Source organism: Ornithorhynchus anatinus, chromosome 5 (genome assembly GCF_004115215.2).
Source record: "Ornithorhynchus anatinus isolate Pmale09 chromosome 5, mOrnAna1.pri.v4, whole genome shotgun sequence".
Classification (NCBI taxonomy): domain Eukaryota; kingdom Metazoa; phylum Chordata; class Mammalia; order Monotremata; family Ornithorhynchidae; genus Ornithorhynchus; species Ornithorhynchus anatinus.
In genome coordinates this window covers 71743907-71770139 of record NC_041732.1, presented here as the reverse complement: position 1 = coordinate 71770139, position 26233 = coordinate 71743907, and the positions used below count along the sequence as shown (strand labels likewise).

General features: G+C 43.1%; 1 protein-coding gene and 1 long non-coding RNA gene across 8 annotated transcripts in view; both read left to right on the top strand.

Moving 5' to 3' along the window:
* CAMTA1 (calmodulin binding transcription activator 1) overlaps window positions 1–26233 on the top strand; it is a 1175303-nt gene that overhangs the window by 64269 nt on the left and 1084801 nt on the right. The window lies entirely within an intron of this gene.
* Window positions 116–2387, top strand: LOC114812061. Its single transcript, XR_003759728.1, has 2 exons — window positions 116–201; window positions 1829–2387. It is a non-coding gene; the product is annotated as an uncharacterized LOC114812061 (long non-coding RNA).

Genomic DNA, 26233 nt, shown 5'->3' with positions numbered 1-26233 from the left:
GAATAGACAGGCAAATTATGCTGTATTCAACTTGCAGTGGGTTCTTCTTTTCAAGAGACTTTATTTTAATTTCATGAAGATATTAGTTTTACTTACTGTAGCTCCTTTGTTTTACAGAGATCATGATGCAGACGTCCTTTTGGATTTCTTTTTAATAATGTGTGACCCTTCACCTTTGATCCCCTGACCTGCATATCCTTGGTAACCATTTCATTTTTTAATTTAATTTCATTTTTTAATTTTGATGTACAAGTTGTAACATTTCATCTCTTAAAATGTAACATTCTTTGGCTTTCCCCAAGTAGAAGTATTCCTTTTGATCTATAAATTTATAAAATGTTGTCTTCATTTTCTGTATTAAAATTCATTTCAGTTTTCAAAACAAAGTATAATCTGTGTTTTCATTTCCTTTTCAAATTTAAGTTTAACCGAATGCATGTTTCCTATTTCGTATGCTTTCTTTTCCGTCCATGTTTTAGATAGCTAGACTAACTTGGTATTTTAAAAATTCTTTGTAGGGTTTAACTTGGCGTTTTTCAGCAATAGTAGCAGCAATAATTTATCTCTTAGCTGTCATATTCTGCATTCTCAAGTTACATTTTTATAGTTTAAAATATCATTGGGAGAAGACATTTAGGTACTATATTTCATTTTAAGGGATATAAGATAATAAAAAGCTCATACCATTTTTAGAGGTGGTGGTTTTTTTTTTCATAAAACATAATTCCCTTTTTATCTGAGTTGCAGGGTAGGGACTGGAAGTATTTTTGGATGTAACCAAGATTTCACTTTGTCTCATCCACTGGCACAATGGCTGGCTGTTTAACTTAGTAGTAGCAGAAGGAACAGTATCTATTAAGGCCTTACTTTATGCAGAACATCGTGTTGAGTGCTGGGAGGGAATTCACAGGTGGGAATTGGATGTGGACTTCCAAGCGCTTAGTACAGTGCTCTGCACACAGTAAGCGCTCAATAAATATGAGTAAAGAAAGGTAACAAGGTCAGTCCATTATCTCCATAAACATGAAAATCATCAGCGCTATCAAGGTACTGTAACCCGGCAAATTTGGCTGCCGATTCGTTCTGTATTTCACGGACATGTTACAGGTGGGAATTAGACAGGGTCTTATAAGGAAGCGCGGTAAGTCCATTATCTCTATTAAACCTGTGACCTGACAGATTTGGGTACTGATTTGCGCTGTATTTCATGAATTCGCTACAGCCCAGATATATATTTTATTGTTTTTCTCTTCATAAGGAATGCTGACTTTTGAGTAATTTATGGTAATTCCATGAACTAGCAAATGGGTATTGATAGGAATCTGTGTCTTATAAATGATCATATGAAATCTCTGTTGAACATGGCCCACTGAAGCACAGATTATTTTTTAAGTGTCTCATTATTTTATTCTCTAACATTTAATGCTGATGTTTTAATTGCACACAGCTGAAGCCATTAAATGAGCACTGAAATGGATTTAGGTCCTCTCTGAGCTTTGTTGATACCTATAAAAGTTTATATCATTCATTAGAACCACAAATTAAAATTAGAGTTGTAGTGAGATGCTCATTGGAGATTTGAACTTCAGTGAACGGGTTCCTCTAGCTCACTGCTTTTATTCATTAAACTAGATAGGGAAGGCAAGTTGAAAGGCTTCTTAGGCATCGCTCTTTTCCCACAACCTCAGAAGTCATCGCTGAGAAATACTGACTGCTGTGAACACTTGGAAAAGGTGACGACCAGAAATGACTGCCGTATTGTATTCCCTCACTCTCACGGTGACTTTTTCCTCTTTTTCACTTTTTGTTTTTCATGTTTTCCACGAAGCCTTAGGAATCGGCAACAAAGCTGGAATGTTGGCTGAATCGCCAAGAAAACCCCTCCCCTCCCCCAGGTGTTCGCCACCACCTCCCGTGAAGCCTTCCGGACCCTCCTTTTTCCTACCCGCTCGCTTGAGTCCACATGGGACCCTCATCTTTTCAGGGGCGGAGGAGTGAAGCCTGGTACTTGCCAGTCAGTCAATCCTATTTATTGAGTGCTTGCTGTGTGCAGAGCACTGTGCTAAGCGCTTAGGAGAGCTACAGTACAACAGACCCATTCCCTGCCCACAATGAGCTTACAGTCTAGAGAAGAGAGTTTGCTAGTCTTAGGTTTGGAATGGACTCTGGAACGTCATTAACCCATTTCCCAGGATTAGCCCGGTCTGTACTCAAATCCTCCTGGAAACATGGTGGCTTATCCATTTATTTTAAACTCCGTAGAGAACATTTCACCACCTTTCCCAGAAGACTGTTGATCTAAGCAGCCCTATCATCTTCCTGTAAATCTGGGAGCACCTTAAAATGCTCCGCACACAGTAAGCACTCAATAAATACAAATGAATGAATGCATGAATGCCATATTTATTCAGTATCCTCAAGCAAACCTTAGAATCATTCACAGGTATAATAGAGAGGCAATTCTTTCTATGCTTTAATTTTGTTTTGAGGTTAGATTTTTTAAAAATGAATTCCCATTGAAGAAATGTTTTCTTTGATGACTAAAGTGATGATGATGGTATTTGTTAAGTGCTAACTTTGTGCCAAGCACTGTTCTAAGTGCTGGAGTAGCTACAAGATAATTGGGTTGGATGCAGTCCCTGCGTCACATGGCGCTCACAGTCTTAATTCCCATTTTTCAGATTGAGGTAACTGAGGCGCAGAGAAGTTAAGTGATTTGACCAAAGTCACACAGCTGATAAATGGCGGAGCCAAGATTAGAACCCACGACCCGTGACTCCCAAGCCCGTGCTCTTTCCACTAAGCCATGCTGCTCCCACGATGATAGGGTGAATCAAGAGAACCAAGCAGGGAGAAATTTCCCAATTGATAAAGAGAGTAGGGTTACTGAACACACTAGTGAAAGAAAGGGAATTTGACATTAATAACACTTCCTGGAAGAAGGTGAGACAGTTTCACAGACCTAATGACCCTTGGAAACGAGAAAGAAGGATATCGTTATCCCATTTAATATGCAGAGAAACCGAGGCTCTGCAAAATGCCGTGTCTCCATTACCTCAACCAGGGACTGCTGGTTAGTGTTCCTTTTACTGCATCGGGCTGATGTGAATCACATCATGGTAGCCTGAACCTAACTTGAGTTCATTTAATAGTCTCAGGTTAGGATAAACAGTATCAGACTGGATCCTGAATTACTCGTAGGATCCAACACCTCTTTGGCCCGAACAGTGAATTGGATGTATTTCAGAGGGGAAGTCATCTCCGAAGATGAAATAGGGAAGACTTTCACGTTAGTGGAAAAATCCTAGAAAAATGATATAGAAATAAGCAGAAAGCCATTCCTCTTCTTCCCCCAACACAAAAGTTGGTAGTGTTATGTGAAAAGAGATGAGTGCAGTGTTGCTGAACCCTGCAAAAGGCCATATCTGATGAGAAAGTGAAGTTTGGGAGATTTTTCACTTAGCCTTAGACATGACTTTCTGGTCCAGGTGTTGAATTGTGCCTGTAATAAAAGTCAATCCTGATAAACATGGAACCCATCTCGAGTCACTTGGAGGCTAGGAAGAGACAAATATTGAAGATAGAGAAGATAGACATGTCGGAACATCCAAAACGACTTTGGGAATGTAGAGCCATCCCCGGCCAAAAACTGTTACTCTGAAACAGATGTCTCGAGAGCAACAGAGTATAAGGGAATGTATTTCATTTGTGGTGTTGCTTCGGGATTATCGGTGTTTCCTTGGGAAACAGTGGCAGGGGTTTCTGTGGATCTCCGAGATATGCCTAAGAATCTTCTCATTTAGACTTGCGTACTCACAACCGTGTAAATCCTCATCATATTTACTTATTAGGGTACAGTGTGCCCCCTGCTATACTCGATTCTGGGGAAAGTACAATGAAAGTACTCTGGGACATTCCCTGGTTGGAGAGCTCACAATCTAAAATTACGTGCGTGTCTGTGGAGTACATTCCTGGAGAAAAAACTCTAATTGAAAATATCCATAAAATAAGTAATAATAAAGAACACCAGAAACATTTCAGACAAAAGTAGCCCCAATTCCCTTGCTCGGTCACAGAGTCTCACATTTTTCTCAACTTTCCAAATGTGTCAGTGTTCCAGCTTCCTGTCCTTTTCCCTTCCACTGCAGGAACCGCAATTTCCTCCCACCAGCGAGGAAGTAGGAGAGAGTTGGGTCTCACGTCTCACTTCTCGTGGTCGGGGACCTCTGATGTTGGAGGCTCCAGGGTAATACCATGTTTTATACATTTATTTTATATATAAATTTATACTGGCCTACATTTAATATCAAACACTGCTTAGCCAAGGCCACCGTGTCTTCCAATTTCTGCCTTCTGCTGTCCACCTTCAGAGCATGGCACTTAACAGGTTAGGGAGGAAGATCCCAAACCAATCAATTTTGATATTTGTCAGCAACTCCGGTGAAAGATCATTGTAGGTGAGGGAAAGTTGAGATGATTGGTTAAATTGACAGTCACCTGTGAAATCCGCTTTTTCCACTAGTCAAGAAAATGGAGAATTGAAAATACATGAGCATTTCCCATGCTGCATGTCATATGCTGAAAAGGCACAGCAAACGGTGAGTTGTATCATAAGAATACTTGACTATTTCAGACCCCAAAGGCAAATTGTTGTTGATGACAGCAGTGTTGTGGCATATAAGAATGAAGGTAGTGCCTCAACAACAAGAGGAGCAGCGTGGCCTAGTGGCAAGAGCACGGGCTTGGGAGTTGGGGGTTGTGGGTTCTAATCCTGATTTCGCCACCTGTCTGCTGTGTGACCTTGGGCAAGTCACTTAACTTCTCTGTGCTTCAGTGACCTCATCTGTAAAATGGGGATTGAGACTGTGAGCCCCACGTGGGACAATCTGATTACCTTGTATTTACCCCAGTGCTTAGAACAGTGCGGGGCACATAGTAAGCGCTTAACAAATACCAACATTATTATTCTTATTACAAGACTGTGCTTTCGAGACTTCATGAGCGATCACAACGCAGATGGCAACCAATGAAGTTATAGTCCATTAGATTGTAAACTCCATCAATCAGTTGTATTTATACTGAGCAGAGCATTGTATGACGTGCTTTGGAGAGTACCAATACAAAAGAATCGATGGGCACTATCCTTGCCCACAAGGATCTTACAGTCTAGCAGATGGGGAAGGTGTCAATCCACACAGCAAGGCATAGTAGCTAGAGCACGGGCCTGGGAGTCAGAAGTTCGTGGGTTCTAATCCCGGCTCTGCCACTTGTCTGCTGTGTGATTTTGGCAGTCACTTCACTTCTCTGTGCCTTCAGATCCTTCATCTGTAAAATGGGGATTGAGACTGTGAGCTCCAAGTGGGAACTTGGGGACAGGGACTCTGTCCAACCCGATTTGTTTTTATCCACCCCAGCGCGTAGTAAGCGCTTAACAAATGCCATCATTATTATTAGTGACAACTCTTGTATATTGCATTGTCTTGGGGACTTTGCACAGTGCTCTGCACAGTGAGTGCTCAATCAATATGATTGATTGAAGTCTGAAGCGCATAAACTTTATTTTGAGTTGAGTTCCAGCTAATGCTTTCAATTGTTTTTCAAAGCTAAATTCCATTCAATAGCTCATCTGGGAAATCCCGAGACATACGTATGATTAAAAAAAAACTTAGATTGTTAAAAGTCAATAAGGTGTCATAGAATGCTCACTTAAGTATTGCACTAGTCTGCCTTCACCCTGGGTTTTGATCTCATGGTTGTAACATTTAGGATTTGTGCTGGGGGCTACCATCATGCTTTTCAGGTCCATAATGTAAGGTAACCCCAGATTCTATTTACTAAATGGTGGGGAAACACCCTCTCCCCTCTCCCCCAACTCCATTTAATAAACATAAAACCTCTTTATTTTATAAACATAAAACCTCTGAAGCTGTTTGGCTTTCTGAATAGAAAGAGAAGCCACAGTAATGTGTGGTGGAAAAGTAATTTGATAAGACCAAGCTAGCTGTTTCGGGGGCTGCAGGCAGGAGCCTCCCACAACCCTCCCCTCCTCCCTTTAACGGTATTAGGCACTTACTTTGCGCCAGGCATGGTCCTGCGTGCCATGGTAAGTGCTCTCCCCGCTTACCTCCTCACAAAGTCCCTCACCTACCCATCAGGATGCTGTATTTTAGCCCTGTTGGGCCAGTGGAAAGAGCGTCACTTTGGGAAGCAGGAGACTTGGGTGTGAGCCTCAGTTGTGCCTGTTGTACCTATGCAGTCAATCATTGGTGAAAGTTTTGGATGAGAGAACCAGGTGGGCATCCCATGAGGTGAATAGGCCCAGCGGAAACCCCTCTGCCTCCCAGAATAGCTGTCTATCATTGGCAACAAAGACCACCCCAGCTAACCATAGTACTCCAGCACACTGTCATCACTAGCCTGCGATCAGTTTGGTTGTAAATGAATCCAGGGTGTAAAAAACTCTCGCGCTTCACAATGCATCACATCCCTGCCCTCTTCCCTTGTCACCCTCCGTGGTCCGGAAGCCTCGTGACGGGCAGGAACGAGGGGGTGGGAATGGTGCCTTGCAAGCCGCCATCACTAGAAAACCAATTCTTTTGCAGAGGTTCGAGCAAGGCTTATCCATCGTTCCTGAGGGAGACCGCCATCATCGTATTTTTTTCAACTTTCAAGTCAGGCAGATAGGGCCAAGGCCGGATTGTATACTATCTTATGTATATAAATTCTGGCTACCTGCAATCTGCTTGATAGAACCGGCCTAGAGACGGTTGATTTCTTATTCCAAGATGACAAGTCTTTGCCACAAGATGATATTGGAAGGAGAGCTGTGTTTGCTTTTAACCAAGGTTATGGAGCAGATGAATAAATGTGCGGCTTACTTCACTGGATTTCATTTGCCGTGAACACCGAGGCCAGTGTCAGGTCACCGTTTGAAGTCAAAGGCACATTCTATTTTGTACACCGTGGGAAGTCCGTAATTATCTTCTTATTAATAACAGGATTTGCGGGCAGAAGCTGAAAGTACATTTGTTCATTTAATAACAATGTAAAATCAAATAAAATTCTTCCAGCACCACAGGCGAAAATACATGCATTCTGCAAAATATAAAAATGCAATTACTAAGTACAAAAGTGGTACATGCTTGTAAAATGACCTATGCAAGATATGTTCAGTAGGTAAGTAGAGGAAAAAAATGTCTTACTGTCTTTGAGGCAGTTGACTTATGAAATACACGGTGGCATGATTTCTAGCAATCACAAGAGGTAAGTTGAAAGTAGATTTGTTTCAGTAAGTAACACCATTTCGTGGGTTCCCCAGAAAATGGTAAAGCTATAATATACATTTTTTAAAAACTTGGACTCTTGGAGTCCAAGACTAATGGCTTTTTTAGATATTACATTTGACCCAGGCTTGAACTGTCCAGCGTTGTGTATGTTAAATTTGTTTGAAATCTGCAAATGTACAGCTGTGGAAGCCCAGTTGGTTTTCATCATTGTAGCAGGGAAGCAGCATGGCTTAGTGGAAAGAGCTTGGACCTCGGAGTGAGACGACTGCGCTCTAATCCCGGCTCCTCCACTTTTCTGCAGTGTGACCTTGGGCAAATCACTTACCTCCTCCCTGCCCCAGTTCCCTCACCAGTTAAATGGGATTAAATCCTACTCTTTCCTGTTTAGACCGTGAGCCCCTTGAAGGACAGGGACTGTCCCCAATCTGATTATCTGTATCTGCCCCAGCACTTGGTAAGTGCTCAACAAATACCGTAAATAGTAACAATAATAACAGAGCTTCCTTAGTTAGTCTGGAAGCTGAGTAGTAGTGATAGTGTTTATTAAGCGTTTACGGTGTGCAGAGCACTGTACTGACAGCTGGGAGAGAATGCACAGGTGGGAAGATGTGTTCCCTGCCCCTTGTGGGGCTCAGAAGAGCGTGGCTTAGTGGCAAGAGCACGGGCTTGGGAGTCAGAGATCGTGAGTTCTAATCCCAGCTCTTCCACTTGTCAGCTGTGCAACTTTGGACAATTCACTTAACGTCTCTGTGCCTCAGTTACCTCGACTGTAGAATGGGGATTAAGACTGTGAACCCCACGTGGAACCGCCTGATAAGCTTGCATCTATCCCAGCACTTAGACCAGTGCTTGGCACATAGTAAGCACTAAACAGATACCGTCATTATTATTAAGAATGGTGGATACAATGGCTTACATTTTCAGGGTCCCAGGAAGGGAGGTTTGGGGTTCAGCTTTCATCTTCACAGGTGTACAGACAATAGTAATAATAATAGCAATTATGGTATTTAAGCGCTTACTATGAGGCGGGTACTGTACTAAGCCCTGGAGTGGATACAAGCAAATCAGGTTGGACACAGTCCCTGTACCATGTGAGGCTCACAGTCTCAATCCCCATTTTACAGATGAGGTCACTGAGGCACAAGGAAGTGAAGTGACTTGCCCAAGGTCACGCAGCAGACAAGAACTAGAGCCGGAACAAGGCAAGTTACTCAATGTCTCTGTGCCTTAGTTCCCTCATCTATAAAATGGGGATTACGACTGGCAGCCCCACGTGGGACACGGACTGTGTCCAACCTGATTAGCTTGTATCTACCCCAGTAGCTGGGACCTAGTAAGCATTTAACAAATATCTTAAAAAATGGGGGAAGGGAGCGCATAAGATAGCTCATTTGTCCTCCGGACCTCATATAACACTGCTGCTTCTGGACCTCAAGTTTTTCTGGAGAGAAACAAAATGAGAATTGCTGGCCCTGGGAGATTCTGGGACAAGAATTATACTCCCTCCTGTCACTCAGGATCCCCTTCTACCAGTCCCTTCATCTCAAATTATGCTGCTGCCCACTACTCTATAATACTTTAAATTCTGGTCCTTGAAGCATAACTGGCTGAATGGCAGGAGGAATTTTGCTCCCGGTAGGATCTCTGGTTGAGCTCATTGATGTGTAGAAGCTGATGAGCTTGCCTAATCAATTGCATGGCCCAGTAGTCGCGCTTGCTAGGAAAGAAAAATCCAAAATAACGTTATGGCAATTTAATAAATAGACCTAGATAGGAGACCAAACTGAAGAAGCATAGTGTCACTAGTGAAGAGATGTGAGTCATCTTGTAGTGAGTGAACAAGTGTAAAACCATAAGCAATCCCAATTTCGGGTCAGAGCAAAGTGTTCCTTCTGGTCACCCTGGTACTGGGATTTGTGCCCTTTAAGTACTTGATATGTACCCCACCCATTGCCCCTCAGCACTTATGTACAGATTGAGCTCGTTGTGGGCAGGGAATGAGTGTTTTTTAATGTTGTAATGTACTCTTCCAAGTGCTTTGTTCAGTGCTTTGCACACAGTAGATAATAGATACGATTGAATGAATGAATCCACAATTTAACATCTGTCTCCCGCTCTAGAGCGTAAGCTCTTTGTGGGCAGGGAACATGTCTACCAATTCTGTTCTACTCTCCCAAGCTCAGTGATCTGCAGACAGTAAGTGCTCAATAAATATCATTGATTGATTTATTTTAGGGATTCAGTTGTATCACGGTACCAGTGGCAGACACATACCCAATCCTGAGAGAGAGATTCTAGAGGAGAAATTTGACCTCATTTGGTTTTGTGGCTATCATATGTGGTAGATCTTTAGATTTTTCTGATTTATTTAATCCTAACATATTCAGTGCCTACTTAGTGAAAAGTACACTATACTAGGAGCTTGGAAGTACGTGAAAATCTAAACTGAAGACCATTTCTGACAAGGACAGGCATAGCTAACAAATAGCATTAAAATCCAAAACAAATATCAAGCCCTTAGTACAGGACTGTGCTCTCAGTAAGCACTCAGTAAATACCTAAATACCATTAACAATAATAATAATAATAGTATTTTAGCACTTATTATGTGCCAGGTGCTGTTCTAAGCTCTGGTGGGGGCAGGCGGGGAAGGGATACACGCTTTGTTAAACACAGTCCATGGGACTCACAGTCTTAATCCCCCTTTTACAGATGAGTTAACTGAGGCACAGAGAAGTGAAGTGACTTGCCCAAGGTCACGCAGCAGACAAGCGTTAGAGCTGGGATCAGAGCCCAGGTCCTTCTGACCACCAGACCTGTGCTCTATCCACTAGGCCACATGATTGAAACTCCTAAAGCCTAATGTTACCCACCCCAGCTCCACAGTACTTCATATAAAGAAAAAAAGTTCAGTCCACCTCACCCAACTCCTTAAGAACCTCCAGTGGTTTCCCATTCACTTCCACATCAAACAGAAACTCCTTACCATTGACTTTAAAGCACTCAATCAGCTCATCCCCTCTTTCCTTACCTCATTTATCTCCTACTACATGCAGCCCAACAAACACAGTGCCAACTTACCGTGTCCTTTCCCGTGTCCCCCCAGCCTCCCTCCCCCTTCTTATACGCCAGACCACAGTCTCCCCATCTTCCAAGCCCTATTAAGATCACACCTCCAGAAGGCCTTACCTGATTAAGCCCTCTTTTCGCCAGTTCCCTCTCCCTTCTCTGTAATATACGTGCTTGGATCTGTGACCTTTGGACATTTGATATTTACCCCACCCTCAACCTCACAACACTTATGTATATATGCTTAAATTATATATTGTAAATTATGTATCTAAATGTTTCCTCCCCCCCAGACTGTAAGCTCATTGCAGGCAGGGAACACATCTACCAACTCTGTGATACTGTACTCTCCCAAGTGCTTAGTACGGTACTCTGCACACAGTAAGCACTTAGTAAATGCCATTAATGATAATATCCTCTACTGGTTTTCCCTATCCATAATTTACTGTCTGTCTCTATAAACTGTAAGCTCTTTGTGGGCTGGGATTAGGTCTTCCAACTCTATTGTACTTTCCCCAGCGCTTAGGGCGGCGGTCTGCACATAGTGGATGCTCGATAAATGCTATCGATTGATAGGTTGATCAAAGATAACATACCGGAGCAGAATCTTTGTCGCCTTGACCCTTTTCACCCCTCCCTCATCTTTAGCCTCCAAACAGGAAATTCCTACTGTTTTTTAAGATCTTATAATGGCTGTCCACCCTACTTCATCTGCCTTACACTCTGGCAAAGGGAAGAAAGCCCAGCAGACTTGGGCTATGCAACCCTCTTAATATAATCTGGGTCAAGGTTTCTTTATCCATAAAAACCAGGTAAAGCGAGAGAAGCAGCGTGGTCTAGCGGAGCGAGCACGGGCCTGAGAATCAGAGGGCCTGGATTCTAATCCTGAGTCCAATACCTGTCTGCTGTGTGATCTTGGGTAAATCACTTAATTTCTCTGTGCCTCGATTTACTCATCCAGAAAATGGGGATTAAAAGCTCATCTTCCTCTTAGAACGTGAGCCCATTGTGGGACGGGACTCTGTCCGACCTGATTATCTTGTAGCTACCTCAGCGCTCAGTTTGGTGCTTGGCACGTAGTAAGCTCTTAACAAAAACCGCTATTATCATTGTTATTAATAAAAAAATTGTATTTTAAAGGTGAACATTAGGTGCCACTGCTGCCAGCAGAAATGCTGTAATAAAATGATTTACAAATAAGGGCCATCAGTTCCTAGTGAAATGGTTTTAATTGCATGAGGAGTTGGTCTGCAAAGGCCAGATCTGCCTGTAGCTCATTTATTCATTCAGTCATATTTATTGAGCACTTACTGTGGGCAGAGCACTATACTCAGTGCTTGAGAAAGCACACTACAGCAATAAACAGTGACATTCCCCGCCCCAGACAAGCTTGCAGTCTAGAGGGATCCTTAGCCTGGAGGGTCAGGTCCAAGAAAGCCTAACCTGGCTCAGCTGGGATGGTTCTTTCAGACTGATACTTCTGTTGGGAGTGGGGAGCCCACTGGGCAAGTGGCTGCAGAACAGCTGAACCCCAAGAGGCTAGCCTCACTTCCCAGTGGCACTGCAGATGGGCGATAATCTCCTTGACTTCTGGAACTTCAGGTCTCAGCAGTCTGAGAGAGGCAGCTATACCTCAATCCCCGGAAACACATTTGGGCCCTCTTCCTCTCCGTCTTGCTGCTAAGCTGATAGAATATAGAGCCAGGAACAGTCTGGATCCAAGATTTCTGTCAGTTGGTCAGTCATATTTAGTGAGCATTTACTGGGTGCAGAGCACTGTGCTAAGCGCTTGGGAGCGTTCAGTATGACAATATAAGAGACACGTTCCCTGCCCACAACAAGTTTCCAGTTAAAGAGGGAGACAGACATTAATATAAACAAGTCAAATTACAGATATACGCATAAGTGCTGAGGAGATGGGAGAGGGGATGAATAAAGGGAGCAAGTCAAGGGGACACGGTAATCGGAGAAGAGGAAAGGAAGGCTTCTGGGTTCTACAAGGCTTTAGGGAGAGCAATACTCTAAATGTGAATTTAATCTTGAGTTAAAATTTTGAAGTTGCCCTATCAGGGAATCAGTCACATTAATTGAGCACTTACTATGTGCAGAGCAATGTACTAAGCACTCGGGAGAGTACACCATAACAGAATTGGCAGTCAGGTTCCCTGCTCACAGTGAGCTTACAGTCTGGAAGGGGAGACAGGCATTAAATGAGTAAATACATACAAATAAATTCTATATCCCTGCTAAAATGTATATTAACTGCAAAAGGAAACCTTTTGAATCGCTTCATTACTGGTCTCTGTCCTGGATTCTTCCCACATAGGAACAATTTATTTTTCATTTTGGATTAGCCACTGTTTTGAGGAATGGCACATCTGAGTAGTGAAATATATTGGATTCGTATTTGAGAACCAGGATTTTAATAGTTTCTTAAGAGTTAACAGCAGTGAATGGCTTTTAACTATATTATTCTGTTTAAGTATTCCGTGTTTCTTTTTGGACTATTGTATTCACTTCAAAGAAAACCTAATAAACAAAATTTAATAACAAAGAAAGCTTACTCATTATAGAAGTTTTCTTAAGCTCTCTTCATTCTAATTAAAATGTTTTCATCTGATGGGAAGCATATGAATAACACAAACTGGAAATTAAGCAAGAAATTAAAATGACATTAATAGCTTTATTGCAATTTGTTTTGAGGGGTTTTTTCCTTAATGAAGTTAGGCTTAGAAAGTCACCCTTGATCCATAAATCTTTATGACAAATAGCCTGAAAAGCATTCCAGCATAGGAGAGCGATTTTCAAATCTAGTTGTATATGTGAATCATGCTTGAAATTTAGGAACCAAAATTCCATACCTTTTTAACTTTGATAAATAAGATTACTTATAACAGAGAAGCAGCATGGTCTGGTGGAAAGAGCACAGGGCCGGGAGTCAGACGACCTGGGTTCTATTCCCGGCTCCGCCACTTGTCGGGTGTGTGACCTTGGGCAACTCACTTCACTTCTCTGTGCCTTAGTTACCTCATCTGTAAAATGAGGATAAAAACCGTGAGCCCCATGAGGGACATGGACTGGGTCCAATCTGATTAATTTATAGCTACTCCAGTGCTTAGTAAACTGCCTGGCACATAGTAAATGCTTAACAAATACCATAAAAAGATAGAAAAAACCCCTCAAACCCACCCCCCCCCCGCAAACTCCTTGTGTATGTACTTGGGTTTCTTTTACATTTTAGTCTTTACAGACTAGACATTTCCTTACAATAAGTGTAGAACATTTTATTTTATTCTCTGTTATTTGTACGGCCTCAAGATTACTCTTCGTTATTAAGTGTACCGAATGATGTGGTGAAGGGGAATGATGGAAGACAGCAGACGAAGATAGATCAGCCTAGTGTACAACAGTTTAAAATTGGCCAAAGGCCATGCAACCCAGGCTTTGGAAGACTGTGACACCAAGAGAAGGGGAGAAGTGAAAATGGCACCGGGGACTGTGGTTAAGAAAGGCAGCAGTGCAGCAAGGACCAAGTTTTATATGCACGTGATCTGAGTAAGGAATTCTTGGCCATCCTTTAGCCTGACCAGCTAAGCTTGCACACACCAATAAAAATCTGGCAGATGCATCATCTTTGAATCACTTGTAATTATTGGGCGCTGTGTGAAGAGCACTGTACTGAGCACCTGGGAGAGAACACCACCACGGTATAACAGAGACGTTCCCTGCTCACAACGAGCTTACAGTTTGAAGGATCTGAAAGACAATTATATATGTAATTAGTGAATGCCACGTTTCCCCAAAGCTTCAAAGGAAACAGTTGTGAGTTGCTTGTGGCCTTTAATAATCAATTTTGGGGATCGCCCCTCTTTAAAAATGGTTGCTCCACCTTAACCGGCAAGTCCTGACCACAAGCCATGATTACCTTTAGGAAAAAGCCTCACACCCATTACGTTGTTTTTTGCTTTTTGTACTCTACAGTTGAGTAAGAGGCCCATGCCTCTGTCAGACCAGACTTAGACTAATCTAAGAGATTAGTCAGAGAAGCAGCATAGCTCAGTGGAAGGAGCACAGGTTTGGGAGTCAGAGGTCATGGGTTCGAATCCCAATTCTGCCACTTGTCAGCTGTGTCACTATGGGCAAGTCACTTAACTTCTCTTTGCCCAGTTACCTCATCTGTAAAATGGGGATTGACTGTGAGCCTCACATGGGACAACCTGATTACCCTGTATCTACCCCAGCGCTTAGAACACTGCTCTGCACAAGTAAGCTCTTAACAAATACCAACATCATTATTATTATTAATCTTTCTGCCTATACCATTGCTTGCTTCCTCCCATTTGTCCTCATTTGGCTACTTCCCCCTTTCCTCAGTCAGTGGTATGTATTGAACGCTTCTGTGTGCAGAGTTCCCTATTCAAAGCTTGGGAGAATCCAGTACAGTAGATTTGGTAGATATGATCCCTGCCCTCGAGGAGCTTACAGCCGAGTGGGGAAGGCAAACACGAATATAAATCACGGAGAGGAACATTGGCAGAGTGTCAGGATATGGGCATGAGTGCTGTGGGGTTGGGGGTGAAATGAGTATCGAAGTGGTTATGGGGTACAGCCTCAAGTACCTAGGTGACCGAGAAGGGAGGCCGAATAGGGTGGGGAAATGAAAGATGAGGCATGCAAGACTTCTTCCTTGTGGTTAGGGAACGTTCCAACTCTAGCACGGGCTTTGGAGCCAGGGCTCATGAGTTCGAATCCCAGCTCTGCCACTTGTCGGCTGTGTGACTGTGGGCGAGTCACTTAACTTCTCTGTGCCTCAGTTCCCTCATCTGTAAAATGGGGATTAAGACTGTGAGCCCCACGTGAGACAACCTGATTCCCCTATGTCTACCCCAGCGCTTAGAACAGTGCTCGGCACATAGTAAGCGCTTAACAAATACCAACATTATTATTATTATTATTATATTGTAATAATAACGTTGGTATTTGTTAAGTGCTTACTATGTGCAGAGCACTAAATTCTAAGCGCTGGCGTAGATACAGGGTAATCGGGTTGTCCCACGTGAGGCTCACAGTCTTAATCCCCATTTTACAGATGAGGCAACTGAGGCACAGAGAAGTTAAGTGACTTGCCCACAGTCACACAGCTGACAAGTGGCAGAGCCGGGATTCGAACCCGTGACCTCAGACTCCCAAGCCCGTGCTCTTTCCATTGAGCTACACTGCTTCTCTCTCAAGCACTTAGTACAGTGTTCTGCATGCAGAAAGTACTCAATAAATACTTTTGATTGATCCTTCAATCACTTGGTGTTATTTATTTTTATTATATTTGCTAAGCGCTTACTATGTGCCAGGCACTGTACTAAGTGCTGGGGTCTTGTCTTATGCCGTCGAGTCATTTCCGACCCATAGTGACACCACGGACACATCTCTCCCAGAACGCCCCGCTTTTCATCTGCAGTTGTTCTGGTAGTGGAACCATAGAGGTTTCTTGGTAAAAATTCGGAAATGGTTTACCACCGCCGCCTTCCGTGCAGTAAACTTGAGTCTCTGCCCTCGACTCTCTCCCGTGCCGCTGCCGCCTAGCAAAGGGGAGTTTTGATTTGTAGCAGATTGCCTTCCACTCGCTAGCCACTGCCCAAGCTAGGAATGGAATGGGTAGGCCACTGCTTGACCTTCCCGTTGTCGAGACTGGTAGAGGACTGGAAACTCTCCCGGTACCACCCTGAGCGGGGAAAGTACTGGGGTAATTCCAGGGTAATCAGGTTGGACACTGTCCCTGTCCCATATGGGGTTCATAGTCTTAAGTCCCATTTTGCAGATGAGGTAACTTGAGGCCCAGAGAAGTGAAGTGACTTGCCAAAGTTTGCGCATCAGACGGTTGGAGCCGGGATTAGAACCCAGGTTCTCTGACTCTGGCCCATGCTCTTTTCACTGTGCCACGCTGCTTCTGGACTGTAAACCCGTTGTGGGCAGGGGTGGTCTCTCTTTATTGCTGAATTGTACTTTCCAAGTGCTTAGTACAGTGCTCTGCATACAGTAAGCGCTCAATAAATACGATTGAATGAATGAATGCTTCTTACTGAGAGCGTGCCTTGTGCTGAGCCCTGTATTAGACACTCAGGAGAGTACAGTACAGTAGAATTTTTAGGAACATTCCCTGTTCACAAGGAGCTTATAGTTTAAGGGGTTATGATTTTACTAGGGGCCCGAAGATGGGGAGAGTGTTGGTTCTGTTTTCTCTGTCTCATTCTTTTCATTTTTGCCTACTCTCCCTATCGATTTTCACTGTTAGCTTAAAAAAAATTATATCCAGTTTAAAAATGATTTGTATGGTACCTTGAGCTCTTTGGAGGAAAGAGTCTATATAAATCTAATAAATATAATGCAGGATAAAGCAGTCAAAAGTCTTTTGAAATCTAGGTCTAGGTGAAGTCAAGGTATTCAAGTGATGGTCAGAATGTCCCTTCTTGAACTCTCCTTTTCCAAAGTGAGGTAAAATTCAGTAACTATTTGGGGAAGAGAATAGACACTTTTTGTTCATACAGGTGTTATCATTTTGCAAGCAGAATGCAGGTGTGCAAAGAGCAATGGATTTCAAGTTGGAATCTGCCATCTGATTTCCAGAGGGATAATTGAATTATATGTAAGAATCATAATATGCATTTGATAACTTTAATAGATGCCATTCATTTCCTTATTTTTTCATTTTCAATTGTTTTGGATAAAAGCTAGGGATTTCCATTGTATAAACTTACCTCGTGGTTGAGGATGAAGTTCTTTTAAAAGAAATGAAATTATTCTAAGAAGCTAAATCGAAATCCTCCGAACAGAGATGTCATGAGATTGTGGATGCGAAAGCAATTTGAAAAAAATAAGTGTTATCGAATTGGGAAGCAGTGTAGCCTACTGGAAGGAACACAGGCCTGAGAGTCAGAGGACCTGGGTTCTAAACCAGCACCTCTCGTCTGTGACACCTTGGACATGTCACTTAACTTCTCTTTGCCTCAGTTGCCTCATCTGTAAAATGGGGAGACTAAGCCCCATATGGAACATGGACTGCATCCAACCTGATTATCTTATATCTACGCCCATCCTTAGTATAGTGCCTAGAACATACTAAGCACTTAACATATACCATTAAAAATATATTGTTATTTACATGTAAAAGCCTGAGTTTTGTGTGCATTTCAATACCACGTGCTCACAGTCAGCCCAATTTGTTGATCAATTTCAACTGATGCTTTCTCTTTCCCAATTTGCTTTGGATGGGAGGTTTGCCATGGTGTTTTTCATGCAAAGGTTTGATGTCAGTCAGCATGAGGGTAGAAAAGAATGGCTCCCATTCCACACACCCATTACAATCTCATGAAGCATAATGTCTAGATCCATGCTCAAGATTATGCACGCTAAGCTTTTTAATAACTCCACTACTTCTATTAATACTAATAATAATAGAGAAGCAGCATAGCCTTATGGAAAGAGCACGAGCCTGAGAGTCAGAGGACTTGAGTTCTAGTCCAGGCTCCGCCACGTTCCTGCTCTGTGACCTTGGGGAAGTCCCTTCATTCATTCAGTCAGTCATATTTATTGAGCGCTTGCTGTGTGCAGAGTACTGTACTAAGCGCTTGGGAAGTACAATTCAGCAACAAATGCAGACAATCCCTGCCCTCAACGGGCTCACAGTCTAGAAGACTTCATCTGTGCCTCAGTTCTCTGAGCAGCAAAATAGGAATTCATTACCTTTTCTCCCTCCTACTTAGACTGTGAGCCCCATGTGGGACCTGATGATCTCGTATCTACCCCAGGGCTTATATGATGGTGCCTGTCATGTCGTGGGTGCATAACAAATAACACAATTATTATTATTAGGTGAGGGAAGGAGTTAGTCGGACTGTTAGCCCTTTAGCATTAATGTAAATTTCAGTAGTTTTACTGCCCATTATATAAATAACTTGCAGCTTATTAAGAGTTCTTTATTACACAGGGGATGTAGTGGAGGATAATACAATGCTTTACTCCTTTATGGCCTTTTATTAATTTAACCTCCCAGCATCTCCTTGAAATATGTCTCGCTAGCATGAATCTTTGGCTTGCCTGGGCTAAAGCTGCAGGCTTGGGAACTGATTGCAGGAAGTCCACGATCTAGTTACCTGCTGTAACTTCTAGACTCCAGCAAGAGAGCATCTAAGAGAATTAAATCCCATCACATCAACATGTACTTTGAAATGTTCATCTGAATTAGAGAAGTGAGTGCCATATTAATTCCCCTGGGACACCGAGAAAAAAAGACAAAACTGGAAGTAGTTCGTGGAACATCTGTGGTAAGGAAAAACCTTTCAAAATAAATTCTATTTGAATTTGGACCTTGGCCATCTTTGAACCTGAATTTTGAATTTAATCCCATTCTTTTTACATTAGTGATTTTAGCCTCCATCCTCTTAACTCCCCTTCTTCTCCTAGCCCAATAACTAAAACCGATGAGATAAATAATGAAAGTGATTGTAAAGCACTTTGTAAACATGAATGCTTTTTGTTTCAGAATCTGAAGCAATTATCATCTGCCCTTTCTTAGCGTCTGCATTAGAGCTAGATGCAATGATCCCGGTTTTTGCATCCAGAAACGGGGTTCGTTTTCTTCCATCGCAAATAGAAACTAATGGGATGGGCTTACGTTATCTCGTAATTGGCCACAGTTTCGGGAAAACCGAGTGGGCCTCTGAGCTGGATTTGTGTGGAAGTCGCCCGTTAGGATTAAAGTTGGCTGAGTTGAGTAAGAACGTTATTCTGTCCCTGCCAGAATTTTGACTCGTCCAAGACAATTTTATTAGTCTCTTGTAGAACCACAGTGAATTAGAGAATCGCAAAAAAAGGCCAAAAAGATTGCAACCAAATTTTCTAGAGTAAGAAATACGCCAAGAGAGAATTGACTGCCATTTGGAAACTTTAGCTAAATTGAAGGGTAAATTGAATTCCTCCATAATGACATGAAAAGGGAGTATTGACTCTCACACCTGTGCAGTAGGAGGAAGACTAAGGTGCGAAGGGCTGAGCGGCATTAACTCTTCATTTTTCCTCATCGTTTTGGTCTTTGAAAGTGAACAGGAAAAGGGAAAGCCTTCAAAAGCGGGGAAGACGGCCGGATGTCATTTAGCATGAGAAACAACGTGGCCCAGTGGAAAGAGCACAGGCCTGGGAGGCAGAAGGACCCGGGTTCTTATCCCGGCTCCATCGCTTGTCTGCTGTGACATAGGGCAAGTCACCTAAATTCTCTGTGGTCATCTAACTTCTCTGTGCCATAGTTCCCTCACCTGTAAAAATGGGGATGAAGCCTGGGAGCCCCACTTGGGACAGGGACTGTGTCCAACCCGATCAGCTTGGATCTACCCAGCGCTTACTACAGTGCCTGGCACATAGTAAGTACTTAACAAATGCCATTAAAACCCCCCAGAAAACTTGATGGGACCTGATTCGTCTGCTTGCAATCAGCCAATCAGTGGTATTTATTGAGCGCTTACTTTGTGAAGACCACCGTTCTAAGCGCTTGGGAGAGCACAGTATACCAATACAACGGACACATTCCCTGCCCACGACGAGCTACCCTTCCCCAAGAGGCCCTCCTTTATCCCAGACAGGGTTGCGAGATATCAGTGCTCATCGGGACTTGAGAATCACGAAGCATAGACTGATTCAGTGTTAGGATAGCCCCGAATCTTGAAGAAGTGACTGATGTTTTATCGTGCTGATAAAAAAACAAAACTCAACATTTCTTTGGAGATAAACGCAGACACGAGAGTAATGAAAGGCATGTTTGTGGGATGGCTGTGTTTTAAATTTAATGCTAAGTGTCCAAGATCTGTCATAAACATCACTCTTCGATACCGGCGGTGCTGTAACAATGGGTTATGAGAACCCAGTAGCCTGTGTCGAGGGCTGCTTTTCTCGCGCTGAGTTCACAAGTCGCACTCACCGAAGGGGAATTATTTGAAGAACAAAACTCTTTCAGCTGGAGCAGACTTTCTTTACCACATTCCTTTTATTGCTATGTTAAGTTCAGCTATTTGCTACACACTGAATGAATCAGTTGAAATCAGAAAAAATAAAGCCCCACACACTCTCACACTTTACTTGGCAGACAGAAATAGCCTGCTTCCTAACAGCCCTGGATCTTTATCAGTACAGCAGGAAGTTCGACTAGCTATAAACATGTTACAAGAAGCAGCACTATGGCCCTTCTGTGCCTCAGAAAAGCTGCTGTAAACGTTGCATTTCCCACTAAAGCTATCGCTAAAACTATTCTGATTGTGTAATCTTATTTTTATATGTGTGCTGGGCTTTATTTTTTTCTATCATTGTGAGCGGGAGTGGGGTTTTGGCCCCTCCGTTAATAAGAGACTTAATAAAAATGTACGGTGCAGCATTAAAACCGGAAGGGTCTCCTGAGAGGTCATTTAGTCAAGTCCTTTGTTGTCAATGAATAATAAGAATAATTATGGTATTTGTTAAGCGCTTACTATGTGCCCACCACTGTTCTAAGCGCTGGGGTACATGCAAGGTAATTAGGTTGGACATAGGCCTTGTCCCTCATGAGGCTCACAGTCTTGATCCCCATTTTACAGATGAGGTAACTGAGGCCCAGAGAAGTTAAGTGACTTGCTGCCCAAGGTCATCCAGCAGGCACGTGACAGAACCGGGATTAGAACCCATGACCTCTGACTGTGACTCGGCTTGAGGGGGTGGGAGGAGGGAGATGGGAAGGGGAGGGGCGATAGGGCATGACGTAGTTGCCCATCAGGTGAATCTAAGTGGTGATACCGAGCACTTACCGTGTGCAGAGCACTGTACTGAGTGCTTAAAAAAGACCACCTGGCACTATGATATACTACCAGGTGTGTGACATGCAAAAACCAAATGAATGGTGGCCTATTCTTTTCTTGAATAGTCCTTGCCTTATTTTAAGCTAATTTCCTCTTGTTTAGTCGTCGGCAGATGTGGGACTGGTCCACAAACTTAGAAGACTGTTTTTAAGTCATCCTTGAATCTACAAGCTAAACTACCCAGATTCCCTTAACCTGGCCCATTTTTCATCCATCCCCTTTAATAGTGATCTTTGGCTGTTTTCCTCTGGATCCTCTCTGAGTCCACGCAGTGACCCTCTCTGGACCCTCTGTGGGTCCTCCACGTAGTGACGCACGCTGGACACAATATTCTTCATGATAGAGTTTCCCATCAGGAGCAACTGATGAGCCTCAGAACCGAGAACCTGAGCAGAGATTGATTAGCGGAGATAGTGGCTGGCAGAGTGCCTTTGGCATTCTCTCCTCCCACCCAGACATCTTCCTATGAAGTCACAGTGAGGAGAGTGGCGAGCGAATAGGTAAGCAAGGGCGCAGCCTATAACCAAGTGCATGTGCACAGTAATATCAATCGTATTTATTGAGTGCCTACTGAGTGCAGAGCACTGCCCTAAGCGCTGCGGAGAGTATAGTACATCAGAATTGGCAAGCATTCTCCCTGCCCACAATGAGCCTAGAGTCTGATTATGTTATTCAATGCTCACTTTGTGCAGAGCACTGTGCTAAGAGCTGGGCTAGATATGATTGTTACATTTGACTTAGTCATCGGCCAGGTGGGGCTCACAGTTTAGGAGGGGATAGGCAAATAGCAGCGGTAACTGTGGATTGGAGAAAGCAAGCAACAGAGTCAGTGTATCAAGACACCTTGTTGAGATAAGTGAATGAGGAGTTCTTGGAGGTAATAGTTGTCTTATCAGACTCCCTACTGAAACAGTTCTTAGTTAATGATAATTGTGGTATTTGTTAAGCACTTACTATGTGCCAAGCACTGTGCTAAGCACTGGGATGGACACAAGCAGATCGGGTTAAATACATTCCCTAACCCACGTGGGGCTCATAGTCTCAGCCCCCATTTTACAGATGAGGTAACTGAGGCCCAGAGAGGTGAAGGGAGACTTGCCCGAGATCACACAGCAGATAAGTGGCGGAGCTGGGATTAGAACCCACGACCGATTCAATCAATCAATGATATTTATCGAGCTCTTACTATGTGCAGAGCATTGTATTAAGTGTTTGGAAACGTTTGAATAATTACAATCCTGCCAGGGTTCTAAGGGTTGTAAAAGAAGACTTCCGGTTTGAGGGATCCTCTGTCTCCGGGGGAAGCTGGTCCTGGGTTGTGCTGGTTTAGACCTCTGAGCCCCAGTTTCTAGGGCGGAACTGACCCCTTTGTGACTCGGTCTGTGCCCGGGCTGGAAATGGGCCTTCTTTTCTTTCTTTCTTTTTTTTTCTTTATAGGATATTGGGTAACTCTGTGCCGGGCACTTTTCTAAGCGCTGGGTAGATACAAGCTAATCAGATTGGACAGAATCCCTGTCCCATGCGGGGCTCGCAATATTAATCCCTATTTTACAGTTAAGGTAACTGAGGCCCAGAGAAGTAAAGTGATTGTCCAAAATCACACAGACAAGTGGCGGAGCTGAGATCAGAACCCAAGTCAGCCTGTGCTCTATCTAACCTATGCCATGCTACTTCTTCGTATCTGGGGTTGTGCCTGCATAGCCTTCACAGACACATACACACCCACACCCCGTCTAATAACGACAGCTATAAATAACGACAACTATATGACCAATCTGTAAGTTTGGGATTGTCCTTTTTTTTCTCTTTCTTTAAGGTGAGCACAAATTTTCTCTTTTCCGGCCCTCGGGGACTTCTGTCCTGCAAGTGTTATCAGAAAGTAGCGACTCTGCACTAGCATTCATCAATACCTTAATTACTGTAGAATGCTGCCATCAAATCCTAAATGCTTTAAAGACACCCGAGGATTTTCAAAAGATATTCATTTTTCAACTAGTCCTTTCCCTATTCTAGTTTGGCTTTCCAGTCGTGGATCTCAAGGGACATTTGCTGTGGTCAGCTGCTTGGGTAACTTAATATTAATCCCCTTCAGCTCTTCATGGACATCTGTTGATAGAGTGTAATATTTTCTCTTAAGCTCTTTTGCCTGATATAATTAGATTGTAAGCTCTAATATCCAACAGGAAATACTCTTGAGAACCATTAGATTGTCAGTCAGTCAATCGGATTTATTGAGCACCTACTGTATGCAAAAGATAATTCTAAGTGCTTGGGGGAGTATAATAGATTAGAATAAGGTGACATGATCCCTAACCTCAAGGAGTTATCAAAATGGGGAAGTTATGTGTTACTTCTTTCGTACTGTCTCAATCACTTAGTTCAGTGCATCTCACTCAGAAGGCACTCGGTAAATACAAGTACTGTTATAATTATGAGTATTTTTGCCGTTTTGGGTCTTGCGCTAGCTGCAGTCCCTCACTAGCCCACCAAAAACATCTTATCCATTCTCATAATTTCCTATCTTATCATTTCATAATCGTGCCTCTTTCAAATTAGTTTTTCTCGCTTATTTGTGCTTTAGTTTCGATGTCTTGTTTTCTTCCGTGGACTATCATGAGTTGTTCTCGCTCCTACAGAATTGTATTTTTGAAGAAGAGTAGCTTTTGCGGATCCTTGACCATTAGAATTTCTTCCTAGAGCCCCCTTTTCCCTAGGACCTACACCTATTAAAGGTCATTTTCCTAAAGTTAATTTTCTCTGCTCATGGTTTCCCCAGTTAAGCTCGCCATTTAGCATCTCTTTGTATATTCTGTTTCCATTTTGTACAGTTCAGTACTGTGCCAGAAGTAGTAAATTAAAAGGTCCAGGAGAGCCCGACTGCTGCCTGTGAGCTTGGAATGCGTGAACCGGACTGTTGGTAGTGAAGAGCCTAGTGTGTGAAGCCCAGAACTGCATTAAAAGAAATCGAGCAGTGACATTCACTTCACTCCAGGAGGAGAAAGTTTCCCTGCTGCAGCTTCCCCATTCTGTTGCTGGTGAAATTCAGCGGTCATACATTCAATCACATTTATTGAGCACTTACTGTTTGCAGAGCACTGTACCAAGCGCTTGGGAAACTACAGTATACCAATAAACAGACACATTCCCTGCCCACAACGAGCTTCCGGTCTAGAAGGGGAGACAGACATTAATATAAATAAGTTGATTACAGATATGTGCATAAGTGCTGTTGAGCTGGAATCCCTAGACAGGTTCATTCATTCAATCGTATTTATTGAGCACTTCCTGGATACAAAGCACTGTACTAAGTGCTTGGAAGAGCACAATATAACAATAAACAGATGATTCCCTGCCACAGTGAGCTTACAGTCTAAAGGGGGGGACAGACGTTAACATAAATAAATTATAGATTACAGCTGTGGGGCGGGGAGAGGGATGAATAAGGGAAACAAGTCAGGGTGACACAGAAAGGAGTGGGAGAAGAGGAAAGGAGGGTTAGTCAAGGCAGGCATCTTGGAGATGGTCATTCAAATATTTAAGAAAGTTCATATTCTCACATTAAAGTAATAGGGTTTACTAAGACCAGTAGTATGCTAGGTACTTAGACTAATGCATTGTACTTAGTAAGCACTCGAATGAATACCATTACTGTTTCTATTATGAATAATTATGGTGTTTAAATGCTTACTCTGTGCCAAGCACTGTTCTAAGCGCTGGGATAGACACCCTCCCTGTCCCTCATGAGGCTCACAGTCTAAGTAGGAGGGAGTAGAATTTTAATCTCCCCCCCCTTTTACAGATGAAGAAACTGAGGCACTTAGAAGTTGAGTGACTTGGCCGAGGTTACACAGCAGACAAGTAGCAGAAGTGGGATTAGAACCCAAGTCCTCTGAGTCCCAGGCCTGAGCTCTTTCCGCTAGGCCATGCGGCTTCTCTACTATTAGAGCTTCTTGTTTTCATGCTATTAAAATTTAGGGTTGAACGGTGGGTTAATTGCAATGAAAATGGTAGCATACATTATCGTACCCATTTTAAATTTCTGTTGTTCTTAAAGACATGTCAAAATATTTTTAATTATGAAAAATGCGAGACCTTGAAAAGCTAATTCTATAATTCTCATTGATTAATGACTCAGACCCAGTTTTATGTAATACAGTGCATCCCACGAGTTTGTATATAGTATATTATTTTTTTACTCTACTTTCTGTGCTAAAACCAACATGGAGAAAGGTAGAATAATTCTCTTGGAACGTACCTATTTCCTAAATCAAAAGACGTATTTCCAGAATAATAATGTTGGTATTTGTTAAGCGCTTACTATGTGCAGAGCACTGTTCTAAGCGCTGGGGGAGACATGGGGGAATCAGGTTGTCCCACATGGGGCTCACAATCTTAATCCCCATTTTACAGATGAGGTAACTGAGGCCCAGAGAAGTGAAGTGACTTGCCCACAGTCACACAGCTGACAAGTGGCAGAGGTGGGATTCGAACTCATGACCTCTGACTCCAAAGCCCATGCTCTTTCCACTGAGCCACGCTGCTTCTCGCTCTTACTGTCTACCCCAACAGTCACCACTCTGGTCCTGGCACTTTTGTCATATCCTGGGGCCGTTCTGGGAGAGATGCATCCATGGCGTCTCTATGGTTCGGAAACGACTCGACACCGGAAGATGAGACGAGGCTCGACTCCTGCACCGGATGATCTCTCAGCCTCCAGTCTCCCTTTCTTCAGACCACACTTAACTCCGCTGCTTGGATCATTTTTCGAAAACATTACCCATATTTTCTGTCCTCCTCAGAAACCTCCAGTGGCTGCCCGATCAATCATTCAATCGATGGTATTTATTGAGCACTTAGTATGTGCAGAGCACCATACTAAATGCTTCGGAGAGTGCAGTACAACAGAATGAGCAGGCACCTTCCCTGCCCATATCGAGCTTACGCTCCAGATCGTTGACTTTCAGGCCCTCGATCAGCGAATCTTCACCCCCGCCCCCCCGCTACACC